Source organism: Lepisma saccharinum, chromosome 21, assembly GCF_977018435.1.
Source record: "Lepisma saccharinum chromosome 21, izLepSacc3.1, whole genome shotgun sequence".
Taxonomy (NCBI): Eukaryota; Metazoa; Arthropoda; class Insecta; order Zygentoma; family Lepismatidae; genus Lepisma; species Lepisma saccharinum.
The window spans coordinates 1879637-1901084 of NC_139249.1; the positions used below are offsets into that span (position 1 = coordinate 1879637).

General features: G+C 38.8%; 1 long non-coding RNA gene across 1 annotated transcript in view; it reads right to left on the reverse strand.

Moving 5' to 3' along the window:
• Positions 1-14253, reverse strand: part of LOC146004306 (uncharacterized) — a 75677-nt gene extending 61424 nt beyond the window's left edge. Inside the window, exons 1-2 of the long non-coding RNA XR_014443913.1 lie at positions 14124-14253; positions 1148-1245 (exon numbers count right to left, since the gene is read on the reverse strand). This is a non-coding gene — a long non-coding RNA (uncharacterized LOC146004306). The remainder of the gene's footprint in view (positions 1-1147; positions 1246-14123) is intronic.
• Positions 14254-21448: the final 7195 nt, after the last annotated feature.

Below are 21448 nucleotides of genomic sequence, written 5' to 3' on the forward strand. Positions count from 1 at the left end.
ATAGGCTCCCCCACTTATATGATAACCTGCCTGTAAATACCGATATTTTCTTGTCAGAACACAGATTCCGACAATCGCTAAGAATGTACATGTAACAATTTCTTTTTTTCGTTTGCCATCTTGTATTGTCTTTTTTTGTTGTTGTTATTGTTATTTTCATTATTGTTTTTATTTTCTTCTTGTTGCTACAGTTTCAGTATAAAATGGTCTTTCAGTACTGTATCTGAAACTTTAATTAAATAAATAAATAAATAAAACACCCATCCTGATCAACTTCTAAGCTGTAACTCAAATAAAATGTTGATCTCTGAAATGAGATAAGCAGAGAACTCTAACATAGTTTCCTCCTGACACAGTGATGACGCCAAAGGGGGTTCACGCAAAACTCAATCCTCAGTCCATTCTGCTCCTCAACTCTCTATACGAAAAAAATCAAATCTCGCTAGTGCAACAATATCCTCATATAAATATTTTATATCTGATAATTTAGGCGTATATATGTTCTTCCATCACAAAGTATTCTTGTCCTCCTCTTAGCAATCATTTTTATAATATCTTTTTATTGCAACCCAACACAGTGATCTATCTAGGTGAGAGTGCTAAATATTAGTAGGCTAAACATTCCAGAAAAAAAATATCTGTTGACTACTAACACTGCACATGCTGGCAAAATCTTTGGTACTTGGGCTTCTCAGAACTCTGTGCTTCGAACAGATATATTGATTTGGTGTTTTAATTCCACTTAATGCACAGTAAGGCTAATCAGGAATGGACCTACAGTTTAAAGTGCCTCCACCGGGTATCGAACCCGGGACCATGCTTTGAACACAGAAATGCAGCATGGGGTGAACGTGGGAAGACCCAAACATATGGTCGGGGCTGATCATAGCCAATGGGGTTGCCTTCCAAATTTCTAGGGGTACCCAAGAGAAGCAGCAGTGCTTGCTCGCAGAAATTGGTAGAAACAACAGTGGATGGGGTGAGTGCGGGCAACACCGAAGGCACAATCGGGACTGTCTTCAGGAGGGCCAGGCTATTCGAGAAAGGTAACAGCATGTTCGTGCAGAAATCGGAATTTCATGCAGTGGAAGTGCCTTCAGAGCAATGCAAGTTGTGATTCACCATAGTACAAGAGACTATCCCTTACCTTGCATGTTGCAGATTTGAAGTTCACCTCCTGCTATTGCATTTCTTCTCTTCCCAGTATGCATCACTTTAGGATGGGCACGGTGGATTGATAACAATCTATAAGGATCAATAAATATGGAATTATTATGCTATAATTTTCTTTATGGCTAGGCAGCTATATATGAATGTTCATTATTTTTTTTTGAATGTTCATGTTTATAAAATAAGAATCTTTATTTTTATGCATCTTACATTCATTCATGTTTTTTTTAAACAGAACTGAATTAGATGTATACACATACACAAGAACAAAACATTTTTAAGTGTTAATAAAAATTGATTCTGTAAATGTCACATTATAATTTATTTTGCCAATAAAAAAACTTCTTATGCCATTTGCCAGCAATATATTAGTTAAACACAACACAAAACAAATAAATAGCACGATAAAAACACTTTGAAAGTCCGTCTGAGCTTTCGACTCATTCTCAGAGTCGTCCTATTAGAATTGCCGCTTCTGTCTCCGTCTCTGATGATTGTTTTTTTTTATCAAGTTGTTTATTTGGTTTGTGTTGTGTTTAATTAAGATCTAACACTTGAAGCATGAATCACTCAATCTACATAAAACTGGACCTTCGAAGTCCAATGAGTCACTGCCTATGATTGCTTTCGCACTGCCAAACAAGCTGATCGGGCCATCAGGAAGCCCGATGCCACAGGGATGATTGTGGGAGGTAATTGGGCATTGATCAGTTCACAAACACTTATTCTTTTCACAAAAGTATCACATAACAACACGAGATATCTTACGCATAAATTTTTAGGAAAAAATGCAGGCTCGACCAGGACTCGAACCCGGGTCTCTGGCATACCGTGCCATTGCTCTACCACCGAGCTCCTGGGCCAGCCTGATTTTTCACTGTCGCCGTTTTACCTGCATGAAATCGTCTGTCAGTGCTTCTGCTGCCTTTGAAACACTGTAGATGTGGACGTTGCCTGGTTCCTCCAGTGTAGAGTTGTTAATTCTTAAAGATTAGGCACACACAGGAGATGTACTACATAGAAATTTTACAGTGTTTCAAAGGCAACAGATTCCGTTGTGGTAGCACTGACAGAGATGCTTCCACACAGGTAAAACAGCAAGAGTGAAAAATCAGGCGAAGCCAGGCCGGCTTGGTAACTCAGTGGTAGAGCAATGGCACGGTATGCAGAGACCCGGGTTTCAGTCCTGGTCGAGACTGTGTTTTTCGCTAAACATTTCTACATAGTACATCTAATGTATGTGCCTAATCTTCAAGAAGAGATATCTTGTTCATTACTTAGCCCATCTTTGAATTCAGGAAGAGACACACATGTTAAAATTCAAATCCAATGCAAACAAAATTATATTACTTTAGTGTTCTTTTTTTCCTTAAATGTGGTGAAATGGCGGTAAAAGAGGGCAAAAACTTAGTTTCAGGGATGGGGATTCCATAACCTATTGGTTAACCCCTCAAGATGTGTTTTAAACAGGTTTTATAAGTTGGTCACTGCTTTTGCACTAGTTCTGCATACACATTTGTCTCCTCCATATTAAGAAACTAAAAACATAAGAGAAAGACCAAAACATGATCAAAGTTCTTTGGGAGCCCTGGCAGTCCTGTAAAACAATTTTTTTGGCTTCTAACTCATGCTACTATCATATACGAGGGGATATCAAAAAGTAATTGTGCCAATGGAAATGTATTCACAAAAACTGAATTTGGAAGTAGATGTATTTCACCACCTTTCCACGAGATAGCAGGTGTGTGCACCTCACACATGCCGAGAGGCAGTTGTTTAATTTTGTTACATTTTGCTTACATTAAAGATAATACATCAAAATAAAATTATAGGTTTTAAGTAAATAATCTTGTTAGGGCATAAGTTAGGGTGGCATGGACTTTGATTACGTATGTTTTATTTTCGAACTCCCTCATAAAATTTTCCTCTCCATTCGAAAAACCTCTTGGATATTTCAAAATATGAAAAATTACATATGCTTAGAATTGCTTGTAGAGCATTGATGTGAATTTTCGAGTCGTTTTCTTTCACTGTTGTCTAGATATTATCAATAGTTTAATAGACTTACGTAATCACGAAGGGAGAGGAAAATTTGAAAAAAATCGCCCATTCCAATGCCAAAGGTTCAGCCGAGCCTTAAATCAAACTGCAAAAAATATTTTCGAACCTGTTAAACTTGGCAATTAAAGACAGTGAATAATATTAGGCCATTAGAATATATCCAAACACTTGGCAGTTAAGAGGTGCCCCTATCATCTTCCCTGTGTATCCGCACTCGCACAACAGCCCATGAAGGCAATCATCCAACCAGTGTGGCAGCACAATGAATCCCCAGTCATCGTTGTGATGCAAAAGAAACATATTTTGCAATGGTTACTGAAGTTGTAATTATTAGTACAAGAGCATATTTTAGTCCTTCAGATATGCGCTCATTGCAACTCATTGACCAATTAGATGATTTTCCCTGAGAATTTTATTATTTTCAAATTTCCTGAGATTTCCAGGTTCTCCAGGTGTGTGGAAACTCCATTAATGCTAAGAGCCATAAACCTGAACCACCTAACCCAACACTGAAAGCATTTAGTGACGAATTAGCCCTTCAAACTTCATACAAGTGAAGCAGATGGCAACAGCAGTCCATATCCAAGACAACATTAAACAAATAGCTGCTCGCAAGCAAAAAATAAAAGTTGTTCTGCAGTAAATAATCACCAAGACACTAAAGTGTGTGTTAACATGGGATTCTGGGATCCAGAACAGAGGACATGAACCTCGTGAGTGATATTACAAGGTACAGGGAGGCGTTGTCAAGATGTCCAAGCCCAGGCAGTCGCTTGTGACAGATCTCAGTAAGATCGGAGCATTCTGCATGCTGCCCTAGCAAACCTCTGTCTGTCATCCAGGGACATTCCTCGGGAAATTACTGCACCGGGAGCAAAGCCACCCTTTCTGGACACTGTGAAGAGGCTGCTGAGGATGGGGGGACTCTTTGAATGTCAACCTATTTGGTCTAGGAATTAATTCATGCACCTGGACAAGAGATGGCGTAACGAGCGTATCGTCCCACAGTTCCGTGTAGCCACACATGCGTTGAAAACTCCTGTCAGCGTGCATCGTTCGTAGTATAGGGCAGTTGATTGATGCGTCAACAACAGCATTTTGTAGTCAACTGAACATGGCGCAGTTCGTGCCAGATAAAGTGTTTTTGCGGGGTGTTCTGGTGACCATGGGCTAGCTGAGTGAACGTGTCAGAAGCGGTTTGCATGGTTTAGAAGTGGTGATTTCGGCCTGGAAGACCAAGAGCGACCTGGACAGCCAAAAAAAATTGAAGACGAAGAATTGAGAGTATTGCTCGATCAGGATTCGTGTCAAACGCAGGAAGAACTTGCAGAAGCATTAGGCGTTGATCAAACAACAGTTTCCAAATGCCTCAAAGCCATGGGAATGATTCAAAAGATGTCACATTGGGTTCCACATGAATTGAAAGACAGAGACGTTGAAAGACGAAAAACCATTTGCAAATTGCTGCTTCAAAGACAGAAAAGAAAGGGGTTTTTGCATCGCATTGTTACTGGTGATGAGAAGTGGATCCATTACGAGAACCCGAAACAAAAAAAGGCCTGGGTGAAGCCAGGTGAACCAGGTCCATCACAACCGAAATGAGATATTCACTGTGCAAAGGTTATGCTGTGCATATGGTGGGATATGAAAGGTGTGGTGTACTATGAGCTGCTGCAACCGGGTGAAACTATTAATGGAGAACGTTATCGACGACAATTAATGCGTTTGAAGCAAGCTCTGGCCAGGAAACGACCAGAATGGGAGAACAGACACGATAAACTTATTTTTCAACATGATAACGCTCGCCCACATGTCGCAAAATCAGTCAAAACCTATTTAGAAAATGTCGGATGGGAAGTTTTACCCCACCCGCCGTATTCACCAGACGTTGCTCTTTCGGACTACTACTTGTTCGATTGCATGAATAACGATTTGATTGGACAGCGGTTCACTTCTTCAGATATCGAAAAATGGGTCTCTGACTGGATCGCTTCAAAGGATGAGGACTTCTTTCGCCACGGAATCCGTAACTTGCCTGACAGATGGGCGAAAGTGGTGGCTCGCGATGGACAATATTTTTCTTAAGGTATTTATGTATTTTGTGTTTGAACTACAGCTTCAATGTGTGCATAACAACCACACGAATTAATTCCTAGACCAAATATGAACCTATGAAAAAGAGATTGATCTCCCTAAAGAACAGGAAGGCCAAACTGAAGTGGGTGAAGGATCACCTGATGTGGACACAGAGCCAGTGGAACAATATGCTGTGGACCGATGAGAGCAAGTACGTTCTCTTTGAAACTGATTGTGGAGAGTGGGTACGATGTCCCAAAGGCAAAAGGTACGCATCCTAATATCAACTGCCCACCTTCAAGCATGGCAGCGGAAATGTCATTGTGGAGGGTGCTTCTCTGCACTTAGGACGAGTCCCCTCCACTGCATTGAGGGCAACATGGACTGGTACATGTAGAGGGACATTCTTGCAAATGTCATGTACCCATTCGCTCGTCATCACTTTGGACGCTGCTTCATCCTGCAGGAGGACAATGACCTGAAACTCCAATCCGGGGTCACGTAAGAGTGGATCAACCACCATCACATTACTTGTACGGAGTGGCCAAGCCAGAGTCCAGACTTGAATCCCATCAAACACATGTGGGATGAGCTGCAATGACGCCTCAAGCACAATACAGCCAAGAATGAACATGAGAAGTTCACCCAGCTGAAGGAGGAATGGGTCAAGATTCCTCAGTTAGTGATTGACTCCATGCCGTACAGGTGCCAGGCTGTGATCGATGCTAAGGACTCTAAAACCAAGTACTAGAGTGTGTTGATGCCAATGACTAGTTTGGTGATTGTTGCTCAAAGCGTTCATGCATTATTAGAGTTGCCAAAAAGCCAGCTTTTTTGAATGGACATTTTTTTTCTCGATAAAAAGCTGCCTTTTTTTGGAAAAACCGGAAATTTTGGATTTTTTGGCTTTTGACCAATTACAGCTAAGCTATTTCACTTGAAGTTACTGTTATGAGTTTACAGGTTTGTAGTGACATATTTTACAACTAGCTAAAAAAAATTTACATGGTGTAGCAGCCAAGAGATTGATATTGGCCAATCCCAGTGGACACATATTGTATAGTGGTTCAGATACAATTTTAACCCTAGCTTACTGAGGGGGGAGGGGACTTGCAGGCCCACTACATCTACTTTTTAGATTTTTCAACTGTTTGAAAATAAACTACATTGTTCCCAATATTTCTGAATTACTTTTGTTCATAAAAAACAATAATGTAATGTAAATAGGAGGCAAAATGCACTTGGTGGGCTTATCAGGCACCATCTTTATTATTTTTTATTAATGATAGTATTTTTTATAATTATGATTAATAAATAATTGCACAAATATAATGAGCAAAGGAAGATGTGATTCAATAATGAAATGGTTTCTTGAATTCTAGTGATAAAAAAGGGTGGGCCTGTGAGTCGCCCCCTGATATGTTAAGTTCCTTGTACAGAAGGGGTAAGCTAGGGTTAAAACTAAACGTGTAGTCCCGATAAGCACATCTGACCATGAAATGTACTTAAAAGAACCTTTTACATGTTTGTGTCTCAATTTAAATGTTGATGTCATAAAATATGAAACAAATGTTAATATCAAAATAGTCGATAGTTCGGAACAATTAAAAATCTTTACTGTTCACAGCACATATGCAGAAGTATACGAATTATGTGAACGTGTGTATATTGAAGAGTGGTGCCGAGTAGAGCTTTTCTAGATGATGCTCGACATCACTCTTCAATATATCCTATTTAATGCAGCTTTGAGACGGAAGCGACACGTGGTTCTTGAAAACCAACCCTTAGAAATAAATGCAACCTTTCGAACCGAAGCAACATAACCTGCAAGTGTCGATTGTCACTTGGGCTGTACTGTTATCTCAGGGAACTTTCAGACCGAAGCAACAATTGACATGTGTCACTTGGAAGCAGACTCTCAGTAATCCATTCACTCTTTGAACCAAAGTGCGACAATGAGCCAACCATGTCACTTGCATGTTGCTCAAACTATACTGTCTTCTCAATGGCGTGCATCGTGCCACTTCAGTCTGAAAGCTCCTTCCAGGGTGCGCATCATGTCACCTTGGTCTTGTTTGTGCATGTGAGGTGGATGCTTGCTTGCAGACTGAAGGGACCCATGTCACTAGAATATGTCATCCCCCACTGTTCTGTGTTGCTTCAATCTGAATGTTCTCTATACTTAACAAGGTTGTTAGCTACTTCATCAGAGATTAAGATTTAATTTAGCCTATAAATCACAGACAACAAATTGCAAATACTGTTGTTGGAAAAAGGCTGTTTTTTTTATAGAAGGTTCCTTTTATAATCATGAATGGGTCTCTGGAGTGGAATAAAGTAATGCTGTTGCCTTGTAATAACAAGGGGTCTGAGGTTCAATCCCAGCGGTCAGAGTGCTTCCGACCTCATTTCAATCTGTAGGTCCAGTCCAGATTTCTTATTTGCTTCTCCTTCAGTTTTAGTAACAGTTTTTTTCAACCGCCGGGCTGGAAAAGGTCCATTGCATCCAGGGGGTTACGACTAATTTAAATTATAGGGGAGACCGGGGTAATTAGAACATGGGGTTATTGGAACATGTTAATGTAGAATAATTTAAAACGAAAATACTGGTGTAATAACATTTCATACCTATGTAACTACACTAAACCTACATGCAGAAAATTTGTTATTGGAATAACTACACAAAAGTAAGTTTTATTTGACTTTTATTATACACCTGCAAAAATGATGTGACGCATGCTTGGTGTTTCTCTGCTTCTGCATATACTGGATGTGAATGAAAGAACCCTTTCAAAATTTTCTTCACCCCTATAATAAAACATAAGGGCACACATCATTTCATGTGAGTTTGGTTGTCTATGGGCAATTTGCCTGGTTTTTATAAGCAAAGTTCTTATTACCCCAAAAATTTCTGCAAATGGGTTATTAGAACATTGCGTAATTTGCTTGATTTCGCTTGGGTATACTAGATTGTACATGTAACAATTATAAGTTTTTCTTTACTACATTGTAGAATGGCCTGTAACATTTCAAATAAATCATAGAACACTGATTTTCATTCACACATATTTGCTTCACAGCTGGGAAATTGAACTTTATGAAAAAAAGATGTTAACTTGGGATTTTATTTAAACAAGCATTGATAACTCCAGAAGAAGTAGAGCTATTGTGTTTAAATTTGCAGGGTAAATGGGACATTTATATATGATGTTCGTATTACCCCAACAGCAATCTAAAGCTATTCAGTTGAAATTTCTAACTTATGTTCCATTAACCCCAATGGGGTAATTGGAACAATTTTATGGTGTCATGACAATTTTTTTTTTTTTGGACGAGTATTTGCAATGCAGGTATGGTCATTATTTTTTTCAAAAATATGCAAAAGATGTCCTTTTAAATGGTAGAAATTTTTAAAAAATCCATCAGTAACTTTCTGAGTAATTTACAGTGGAACTTCTACAGGCTGTTTCCTGTTCTAATTACCCCGGTCTCCCCTACTTGCTGTCAAATACAAAATTAGATTTGATTTGATTTTGTGTTTTAAGTCCACTTTATACACAGTAAGGGTAATCGAGACTGGACCTACAGTTTAAAGTGGGATCCGAACCACTTATGCCTCCACTGGGTATCAAACCTGGGACCCCTTGATTACAAGGAGACGACGATGCCACTGCGCCATTGGGGAGGCCCATACAATGAGATTTAAATTAGTCATCAACCCCTGGGTGCATATTAATATTAATTAAGGGTGAACATTAATTTCCATATAAACTTTAAAAAACAGAAATTTATTTATGAGGGAAATTGTTGGGATCAGGGTATCGACTTGTAAGAAATAAAATTACTGGGCTGTGGTCTCACAAAGGTTGAGAATTCTGTAACAAGCAGCCAAAATACATCACTAGTTGCAGTGTGACAAGGTTTAGCAGCCATTTGACCAAATTATACATTATTGGAAAGCCAGAACACAAATACACATATTTTACTTAACACAAAATTTAATGTAAAGAGATTTGATACTAGATTTTCAAAAGGTAGAGCAGTATTTTCTTTTTTGCTTCATGTATATGTTCATATAACAAATTAAAATATTGAAAATCGTATCATACTAATCATACTATTAGACTTCTATTAAAAACACATTCAAAACTACTCTAGTTATGTGAATATGTTTATACTACATAAATATATTCAATAAGCCTACCGAAATATGAAGATACACTCGGAAAGAACCACCCAATAAAAAAAAAAAGCTTTTTTGAAAACACTGTTTATGTCTAGCTATGAATTTCATATTGTAAATCGTATTTTATATTTTGAAATGAGTGTCATATTTTACAGTAGGGAGATAAACAAAAAAACATGGAACAGGAGAAATACTGCCAACTGCAGTATTTTCATTGAATTGAGACAGTTTTGTGAAAAAAGCCCAAAAAGGCCGCTGAAAAAAACTCAGTTTTTTTCGACCACTTCCAACTCTATGCATTATAATGATAAGAAGAATGAAAGTGTTATTTTTTTGTCAGGTTTAAAAATGGAATAGGCCTAAAGGATTTTTAATAATTTTGTAAATGGTCTGAAATGGTCTACCACCTGTTGATACGGATGCACATACCTTGCTGCCCAACACATACAAATTTCACTCGAATCTATGAAGTTTGAAAAACGTTATCGCAGAAAAACGCGATGTTGATAAACTTTTGCATGGCACTGTATTCAACATGGGATTCTCTACTTCCAAGGAGACAACATTACCACTTTGCCACATAAAAGATGTCTGTGCACCATGATAAATTCGAAATTAAACAATCGGAACTTGAATAAACAGATTATATCAAGTTTTGTAAGGGACAGTAAACACATTTTGGAGGTGATGTGATCAGCACCATGCTCTAGCCACCTTTACTCCACCAGGTACTCATTCGATTTGAGGCCGGGTTAGCCCCAAAGATGCTTTATGTGGGGACAAGGCTGGAAAAATTCAGACCTTAGATCATTCACTCTGGGTCTCCCATGTGGTAGTCAGATGCACTACCGACTACACCACTGTGTCTCTTAACATGAAAAACTAGAGAAATAAATGCTATTTTAACAATAAAAACTAGACAAACAAACGCTCTTTTATCTGCAAAATGGATTTTTGTATGGTATTTCTTGGTATATTAAATGTGACTTCATCCTGCCTACCATCCTTACAGATTTTTTTTTCTCGGGCTACCACTGTAAGTAAATTTATTTTGTAGACCTTTACTGAGAGGAAATGGGAAATCAAGTTACATAACGTGTTTACATGTTACGTTTTACAATTATATTCCTTTGATACATTGTCTATGCATGTAAATTACAGCTGGAAAGAAAATCTGGCCCCTTCACGCTCTGTACACCCTCGAAAAAGTTAAATATTTTGCATAGTTCATGAAGATCATGTAGTTTATGAACGTTTTCAGTTGTTTTTAGCTCGTGGAAATGTTATTGTGACGTAAAGTATGCCTGTTACCTTATCGTGAAGCAGAAGAGCCCGTATGTTTCACATTAGTGAATATAGCACTCAATACGATATTCCACAACAACAGCAGCAGACGGGATGTTGTACCCTTTAATAAACGTATTACAAAATAAAGTAAATCAAATATGATGGACTGAATATGTATGAAACAAAAACATAAGTGAATTATCGTTAGGATTCCTAGATTTATTGGTGTTTATAATTTTATGTTGTTAGGTTAGGAGTGATAGGTTTGATAGAATTATGGGTAACGGTTCAGATTGTTTTATGATTTCTCCTAGCACAAAGATTAATTATCATAGAATTTTGGAAACCATTGTCACACGAAATTTGAACCTTCCTTAAAGTAATTATCACTGTTTGGACTCAAAAAAAGTTATTTATGTTGAAAAAAAAACAACTTGAAAATTACCTTACGCACTTCTCATGGACAAGATATTCTCAGTCGACAAGCGACATTAAATATCGTAGAAACGTTGGAATGAATGTAGAAGTAAATCGGAACCTTACTAGAATGCATTTAGGGACTTTATTTTTATGCTAAGGTAACCTAACCTAACCACGAAAGCATATATTGAACGAAACGGAACAACTTGAGATGTCTGGACCCCTCTCCGATTTACTTCATATTTGGCATACTCACTAATTGAGGCCTCCTAATCACGAATCTGAAGTTAAAATTTGTCGGAAACGTCTAGAAATTGCAAAATAAGCGAAAATAAGGCGTTAGTTTTCGGAATGGAAACTGTCGATTTTCGCGAATTTTTTTTTGTTTCACAACCAAATATATATTCCTGATACTACCACGACACCAAATTTTAACTATTTTTGCCTAACCTAACCACGTGCCAATGGTTCGTGCGGCTAGCGTCAATGGTTCGCAATTATTTCCAATTTCTAGATCCTGATACTACCACGACACCAAATTTTAACTATGTTTGCCTAACCTAACCACATGCCAATGGTTTGTGGGGCTAGCGCCAATGGTTCGTGAGGCTAGCATCAATGGTTCGAAATTTCTAGACGTACTCCGAAAATCGTATCATACTAATCACACTATTAGACTTCTATTAAAAACACATTCAAAACTACTCTAGTTATGTGAATATGTTTATACTACATAAATATATTCAATAAGCCTACCGAAATATGAAGATAACACTCGGAAAGAACCGCCCAATAAAAAAAAAAGCTTTTTTGAAAACACTGTTTATGTCTAGCTATGAATTTCATATTGTAAATCGTATTTTATATTTTGAAATGAGTGTCATATTTTACAGTAGGGAGATAAACAAAAAAACATGGAACAGGAGAAATACTGCCAACTGCAGTATTTTCATTGAATTGAGACAGAGTACAGTGGTGAACGACCCCGAAAATTCCTTGACTTTCAGATACAGAGAAAATTCTCACATGACACTACATTTTCATTCAATAGAAAATATACAATAAACAAATGTAGAGCTCGCGCACTTTCGGAAGTTCTCTGGCGTATGGATGAAAGCTGGTCAACGAGCCTCAGCAAAGGCTCGAGCTGACGCGAGGTAGGGGAGGGGAGAGGAGAAAAGCATGAGTCAGAATATTGTTGTCGTGGGCGGCCAGGCAGAAACAAGTTGGAAATCGGTTGTTTATCTTCACGCGGGTGTTGTTAATTTCACATTCGTTTGTTCGTTCATTTCAAGGGAAACATGCCTCCCGTTCATTCTAAGGTTTTCCGCAGGACGATTCGTGGGCAAACACGGGAAGTTGTGGCAAACGTGCTGCAATTCATGCAAAGGGAAGCCGATGAAAATGGATGTACCATTCCACTAAAGAAAGTATATGAACGTGTTTCTGCTGCTACCGGTGTGTCTTTGAAAATTATAAAATCTGTAAAGAAGGAAATGGAAAAGGTGGAAGAAGGCACATCAACCAGTTATGATACACCGTGCAGAAATCAGAACCGACCGCGACGGTGCACAAATTTGGACGAATTTGATCTCTGTGTAGTGCGAAGAACAATTAATGAATTTTATATCCAGGAAAAGAAAATTCCTACCTTGAAATCCGTGTTGCTGAAATTGCGCCAAGATATTGGATATGAAGGTCAATCATCTAGCTTAAGAAAAATATTTCGAAAACTGGGGTTTCGCTGGAAAAAGATTCAAAGCAACAGACGGATGCTCATTGAAAGAAGTGACATACGCAATACACGTATAGCTTACTTGAGAGCCATTACCAGATTTCGTCGGGAAGGGCGACCGATAATTACATTCGCTGTGTTAAAGAAATGCTCCTACCCAATTTGCCACCTACCTCTGTTTTAGTAATAGATAATCCTTCTTACCACAATGTTCAGTACGAGAAATGCCTAACCTCAAATAGTAGGAAGCAAAACATGCAAAACTGGTTGTTACAAAACAGTATTCCCTTCGGTGATGGTATGTATAAAACTGAACTCTACGAACTCATAAAGTTGCATAAGGGCAAAGCCAAAAAGTTCGTTTTAGATCAAATTCTAGCTGAATATGGTCACACGGTCCTACGTTTACCACCGTATCATCCAGATTTGAACAACATTGAGAAGATATGGGGCAACGTAAAACAATGGGTTGGACAACACAATGTCAGTTTCAAATTAATTTATGTGTGGGGGCTGTGTAAAAGAAGATTTTCGGAGATTGGGGAGAAAGAATGGAGCGATGTCTGCCGTCATGTGCAAGATGTTGAACAATACTATATCAAAACTGAAGGTTTGTTGGAGCCTGAAATAGAGCGCCTCACTATCAGGGTTAACAGCAACAGCAGCAGTAGTGACAGTGAAATATGCAGTGATAGTTCCAGTGACTCCGAAGCAGTAGATTCCTCCATAAGCGACATCGAAAGATTGGCTTAAAGAGCCGTAATGTCGCCATCACACATCTGTTCCAGTTCCACCACGTAAGTTTCCACCTTTTACTAATTACTTATTCTCGTTAGGATATTCATTTTCGCATACGTCTCATACTGGATTACAAATGATTTGTTATCTTTAAATGCACTGCTGTATTACTAGTATTCTACTTTGTCCCTCTCCAACTCTAGCTGTTACAAGCATTCCAGCAGAACAGCTGATGATCGTACGCGCATGTGCCGAGGCACTTGGTGCTGATTGGCTCTGACATTCGCGTCCACTCACTTCCCCTCTCCCGGTAACCTCCGTGCGGAGTGTTAGACTCGAAACGACGCTGCACATTAGAAACGCCAGAGAACTTCCGAAAGTGCGCGAGCTCTACAACTTATGGTGTTAGCATATTCTTCAATCACTAGCACATGATACAAGACTACATACCTTTGCCGGAATTACTTTTCCGAGGCTTCAGAATATCTGATATTTCACACGTCGACCAACCACATTCTACTATCTCGCAGTTCTTGTATGAATTGTGAAAAGTTCAACGATCATATATATACACTACACAATTTCAATCGAACAGATTCTTCCTAAGAATCCATCAAATCTTAAATTTTGTAAATATTCTCTACTTCAAGTTGCCGCCATATTTGTTTGGCTTGGCAGTCGACCGAGTCACACTATTCATTATACTGTTTAAGCTGAAACACGTGTTTGCGTGTTAAAAACAAAAATGTAAAACGTCATGTTTAATTTGGATAAAACAATTTTGTTCCGTAGGAGCCATGAACCTTGCATTAACTGTACTGTACACAGTTCAATGGAAATACGTAAATAATGAAGTAAAATTGGTGGGTCCTTCGGCACATGTGGCCATTTTCAAACTTCAATGTATGCGGGGAAGTAGCCCCTTATCGCAAATTCTAACCAAAGAATGAGAAAGAAAAGGGGTGTAAAAAGCACCTTGAGAAAAGTCAGAAGAAGTGCAAGGGTGTAAAGGACTTTCATAGGAAAAAACACACGTAACATAAGAAAGGTAACGTACATTGTGATGTTTCGGAACAGCTAGTAATCATCTTAACCTCACAAATAGATAATAAAGGTAAAGTGTTCCCCTGTGCTTAGCACCACGCCATGAAGGCGTATAGGGGGTGTGGGGGTAACGCCCCACACTTTCTTGATCCGGTCGTGAGTGGGGGTTATGTGATCAGCACCATGCCCCTGACCGCCTTTACCCCCCAGGGTTTCCCCCAGGTACCCATGTTATTCGACGCTGGGTGGGCGCCGGGGCCGCTTCCAACGTTAGAAAAATTCCCGGATTTGAACCGGCCGGGGATCGAACCCGGGACCTTTAGCATGAGTCAAACGCGTTACCGACTGAGCCACCGCGGCCACCTCACAAATAGAAATAGCATTAATAAGAGAGAGTGGCGCAGGCGTAGCAAGGGGCAGCTTAAGGGCCAGGGCGCCGTTCTCCAGGGGCGCCAAACCGAGGCGTTCCCTTAGATTAGTTCCAAAACCTTATTTCATATATCATAAGCGTGGCTGTTTGAGTTTATTTTTAAGTCCATTTATACACAGGAAGCCTAATCGGGACTGGACCTACAGTTGAAAGTGGAGTATGAACCACTGCGTGGATATTTGTTTTATACAGGGTGTACCAAAACTCCCATTACCCCCCTTTGAATTGTAGACAAACGTACAAAATGTTATTTTAACAGCATGTGTATGATGAGAAGATGGTACCAGTGTACCATTAAATCAGACAAATGACCACCATTTATACCAGAGGATCTGTGTGCACACTGCCATTTTCATGGTACAGTATTATTCGCCTCCAGGTGCAATGTGAAATCCTCTGTAACATGGCTGGTGTGATCGAAGCAAACACACTGCGAACAGCTTCTTGAAGTTCCTCAGTTGTCTGATAACGATTATGGGATACTTTCGGTTTGATGTGCCCCCATAGCGCATTATCACAAGATGTCAGATCTGGACTTAGGGGGTGGCCATTTCAGAGGTGCTGGTACGTGTAAGAGAATACCTCAATGATGTGTTCAGAGACAAATAGATTGGACAAGGATCGCCAAATTTATCAGCATCTCGGAAATGGCCACATCCTAAGTCCAGATCTGACATCTTGTGATAATGCGCTATGGGAGCACATCAAACAGAAAGTCACCCATAATCGTTATCAGACAACTGAGGAACTTCAAGAAGCTGTTCGCAGTGCGTGTTACAGAGGATTTCACATTGCACCTGGAGGCGAATAATACTGTGCCATGAAAATGGCGGTGTGCACACAGATCCTCTGGAGTAAATGGTGGTCATTTGCAGTGGCGGCTCGTGGTGAACCAAAGTGGAGGGGCGACAGCTCATAAATTTGCTCTACTTGTAATGTGAGTTTAATTGATTAATTTCGTATATAACAGCCAACATGATAAGAAATTGATATATTCGTCTTTACTGAATATCATGCTTTGCACGTTTGCACATATTATGATAAATTAATAATTATTTAACAGTAATGCGAAGATTACGAAAGATGGAAGAAGAAATAGAGTTCTAACAGATTTAGTTGTTTGTTTTTTAACTTAACAGAGGGGAAAATTGATAAGCACAATGACGAATATTTACGTGCATTGAACGTGAAAATTTCTAGTAAAAGTGTTACACAAAAAACGTTTCCTGTCCAACATAACTAATTGATATATGAAATAGGGCAGCGAAGTAAATATCTCACTGGAAAGGTGATATCTGCGTTACCAGAAGCTCAAGCTCTACAGTAAAAACTTCAAACTTACCAGAAATCTTCTTCAGACATGCTTGTTCTAGATTCAAATTCGGTCTAGGCCGGCCTAGGTTTTTTATGTTTATTTTATTCATCTAGACTTCTGGGAGAAAAACTTCGCACCAACAAGTTCTCCACATAGCTCATCGCAACAAACGCACAACTACATCACACTACCGAAAAAGCTTCACTTTTCCATGGAAAACGAAGAAACAACAAGCAAAGAGAATCGAGTATTCTCTTTGCAACAAGTGTCAATGCTATCGTCTTCCCATGCAGTCATTTTATTGCCTCGGGGTTGCCAGACAATTTTGCCAAATTTTCAGAAATTCGTAGTACACAGGTTCCTGTAGCGGCTCTTGGTGAGTTTAGATGACTAGTTTCTAATTTGTTTAACAGCCGGCTTGAAAAGAAATTGTGAAACTTTGTCACACTATCAGGGTTTTTTCAAAACGTGCTCATCGAAACATGTAATTAAATCTAATTTTGTGAGTAACACGAAGCTGTAGCCGACTTCCGTGGCTATAAAAAGCCATGGATCCTGGGTTCGAATCCCGGCCTGGACATGGGTGTTCTTTGTGAGTGCCCTTCCATCATTTAATTATCACTTATCCTCATCGTCGTGATTACCGAAAAGTAGCAGAAAGCGACGGTAAATAACAAATATCAAGCACCTGTCTGTACTTTTTCAGTTACCGATATTTTCTTTCCTCATTGGAAATTGCATTATTTATTGCTCTATGGAATACAGAATGATTTCTTTCGACGGTTGGTAATTTTCTTTCTTGTTAACTTCATTGCTTCTGGCAACTCTTCATTGTTTACCGTTCTCCGGAGAGAGGGCCAGTTTCGCCTAGGGGGTTGGTTTCGGACGACAAACCTTCCGTCCTCCCAGCCCATTCCCAGCCACAGATCCCGCGCGTGTTATTCCGCCAGTTCCCTCGCCTCTTACCCCTCGCGGCAGCGCCTGAAAATGCTCTACGTCTCGTAAGGTGGGAGGACGCCGCCCTGCCAGATTTCTCTCGAAGTTCCGTATTCCCCCGCACGGTGGCCTGCAAACTTCGCAATTGTCGCGGAAGAATGAATACAGAACCGACTAACCAACGATCTATAAGCAACGGAATATTTGTAATTCAGACAATGTCAAATATAATATATAAATGTTAAAGTAATGTTTGTTTACTTGTGATTACACACGGCAGTGCGGCGTCCGTATCGTCCTTATGAGCGGCCGCCCCTGGTCATTTGTCTGATTTAATGGTATACCATCTTCTCATCATACACATGCTGTTAAAATAACATTTTGCAGGTTTGTCTACAATTCAGAGGGGGGGGGGGGGTAAAGTGACTTTTGGTACACCCTGTAGACAGTTGCATTTTTTGTTGACAAGAATTAATTGAAGTTACTGCTGCATGACAAGCAAAATCATGTATCAATTTATAAACTATGGAATTGCTATTTTGATGTCATTATTTAGGTATTAAATAAACACATACCTACAATAAACACGTCCTTTAACAGTAACACTTCATGTATTTTAAAAATCTGGCTATTAGTTTTCACAATTAAATCCGTAAATATATAACATTATCGTGTTTTTAATTGAAGGTCAGAGCGGAAATAATCTAATAATATCCACCTTGCCCGGATGAAAATTTTATGTTGAGCGTCACCTGGGTGTAGCACACTTTTCTGTGTCCTTAGTAAAACATTCAGAGGCCCTTTGTGATGACAGAGGGTACATGGACATTTCTAGCCTGATAATCAGTCCAGAGTCAACTAGGGCATTCCAGCAGGACATCTAGATCCTTCACCACAACACATGTCAAAAAGAGAACATCCACATGCAAGCACACAGACTTGTTCTTTCAGACAAATCACCTCATGTTGCAGGAATAAAATACCATAACAAACTTCCCACACACATCAAACAAATTACAGAAACTCACAAGAAACTGAAAACAATTAAACAGTATTTAACCCATATACCTCTATATAATCTCAATGAATTTCAATAGTTAATCTGGATTAGTAAATTGAAGCATTTAAATTCTTTTGATATTGTATGTCTCCTATATTTGGATTATCTCTTTTACAAGTTTAGTATGTGACACTTATAACTGTTTAACCCATATGATTTATTTGTATTTTTGTGTTTGCACTTTGTTATTTTCTTTGTAATCCCACTCCATTTGTAATATTTAGTATTGTATGACGTTTTCCACACCCATGGATATGGGTCTACGGAAATAAATAATTTATTATTATTATATTGTTATTATTATTGTGATTTATCCTGAACTATATTACCAGAGCATTCCATGTTTGACACATATCGTTGATCTTTCTTCATGAATGAATCCTGCGGAACATGTACCAGACTCAATTATTTGATTTGATTTTTTATATTTAGTGTTGCTTTCCTAATACTTTTGGCTAATCATGACGATGAAGATATGTGATGAGATTGATGAATGGACACATTCAAAGAACACACAAGCCAGATAGTGATTCGAACTCAGGACCTCTGGAGTCATAGCATGCTGTGCTAACCACTCCACTACAGAGGTCGGCCAGATTTTATTAAAAAGCATGTTGAGCACACCTTGTTTTCCTTTTATTATTTTGAGCCAATTTCTTTCCAATACTGTCCTTTTTGTTCTATACCTTTGATTTTGGCAGTTGTAAGAAGAATAGCAGAAGAGTTTTCCTCCTATGACATTCATCTTCAAGTTGCTCACTCATCTTTTTAGCTTGAGTGATTGATTTCCATGCACTTGACTATACAAATACAAATTGCACCATAATATGTGATAGGTCAATTATATTAAAATCTAATTTTGAATACAAAGGAATTAATCCATACTTATATCTATTAGAATAGTAAAAAAAAACAATGTAGAGAAATATGATTGTTGTTGATTTGTTGTTTAAAGTCAACTTTATGCACAGTAAGGCTAATCGGGACTGGACCTACAGTTTAAAGTGGGATCCGAACCACTATGTGCCTGCACCGGGTATCGAACCCAGGACCCCTTGATTAAAAGGGGACGACGCTACCACTGTGCCATCGAGGAGGCCGTAGAGAAATATGAAAATGATAACACTTAGTAATGTAATGTAATGTAATACAACTTTTGAAGTTAATGACAGACCGTTAATGTTTTGTCTTCTCTGTGCGATGCCTTGTGGGGGCCAAAACTCTACCAAGAAGTATGGTAACAAGCACTGACATTTTTTGTTGGCGGAGTAGTTACAGAAAAATAAAATTTAAAAAAATGTTAAGTTTCTACAGGTTTCCTTTCACTGAAACAAAGAGCACTTTACCTGATACGTTTCATTGACATCTCTGTTCCTTCGAGATGATCTTCAATCACTGGCTATTTGAAGGTGGAAGGTGAATGTCGTGGAGCAGTAGTTCATTTATTTGAACCTAAATTGTTCCATTGATAAATGCCTATTGATTGGAAAAAATTTCTTGATTTTCACAAGTTGCCAATATTCACAAATCCACTTTAGCATCATGTGGTTCTTTTCCTAGAAAATACAGGGTGTCTGATAAGTCAATACCTATTTTTAAGTTGGTAATACATGGTGTGGAAACCATTGTGTGAGAATGGTTGGTCGAAATGCAATGCTGAATCCCAAAATCATCAAAACATGTCACAGTAAATTGATGTAAACAGGTTCTGTGTTGGATGTGGGATGTACTGGTCGATCGTCAACATCACGTACGGAAGAGAATGTTGCACACCTGCAGGAAATGTTTGAAATAAGCCCTAAAAAGTTCATTTGTCAGGCCAGCAGAGAGAGAGCAGGCTAACATGCTGTACCATTGAGACTGTTTTGAAAAACAGCCTCATTATGTCCAGCAAATCTTTCCAGAGGACTGTGACCACTGCATGGAATTTGCAGAAATCATGATCAGATGGAAAGAACATAATCCTCTACCGAATTCCATACCTCGTACCTTTCAGCAATTCTTGTTTCCTCTTCTGTGTTAAGCGTCGGTGACATGTTCAATTAATTATCTGCAACATAAATGGTACAGAACTAGTTTTCATTCCATTACACAATGGTTTCTACATACATTATGTATTACAAACTTAAAAATAGGTATTGACTTATCAGACACCCTATAGTTAGAAATGCCAACAGAAAAGTTTTTGAAGCTCTTGTTTTTCCACACAGCTAATCGTACTTCACATAGTGTGAAGGTTGGTAACGTTTGAAGCCTTTCCCGGCTACCACAATTCAGGAATATCTGTAGTTGGTTTTCATTTGAAAATGATGGCCCTTTTCAAACATACAGGTCGAGAATGGTTTCTTTTAAAGCTCGTCAGCTGTGCTTAATTAATACTTCAGTGACATGGGGAGGTAGGTGTGTATTGGAGTACTGCATGGGACCACTTTCGGTCCCTCATGCTATGCTCGAACGTATACATTCAAATAACACTTTAATGTGACAATAATCGTAGGCACAAATGTAAAATATCCACCTTGATAGTTTCAGCCAACAATCATATTTTATTTCATATATCACTGTGTATTGGTAACATAGACTAAACTACATTTTAACATGAAGATGATGACTATGTTCACTTAATTTCAATTTTGCTACATCTTTCACTTCGCAGTCCATTTTCGAAGGCCCACTGCCACAGACAAATTACTGTTATACTCATACTAGTGGATATCATTTCATTTTCCTGTTCGAGCGTTATTCGCTCGAGGAAAGAAAGTCTCAAATTCGAATGATATCTAGCGCCGTCTGTGCGAACTATTTGACGCTTGAGCAAAATCGTCTTCCTGCAGCACGCTAGTGTGAAAGTCGACATTCTACATGCTCGGACAGGTTAAGTTTCATCTTTCCTTGTCATAGCTGCACATTCTTGAAAACATCATAATACTCTGGCAAATATGTAGACCTGATCATGGGAAATTTAGTTCTCTCAGTCATTACTGCTTGTA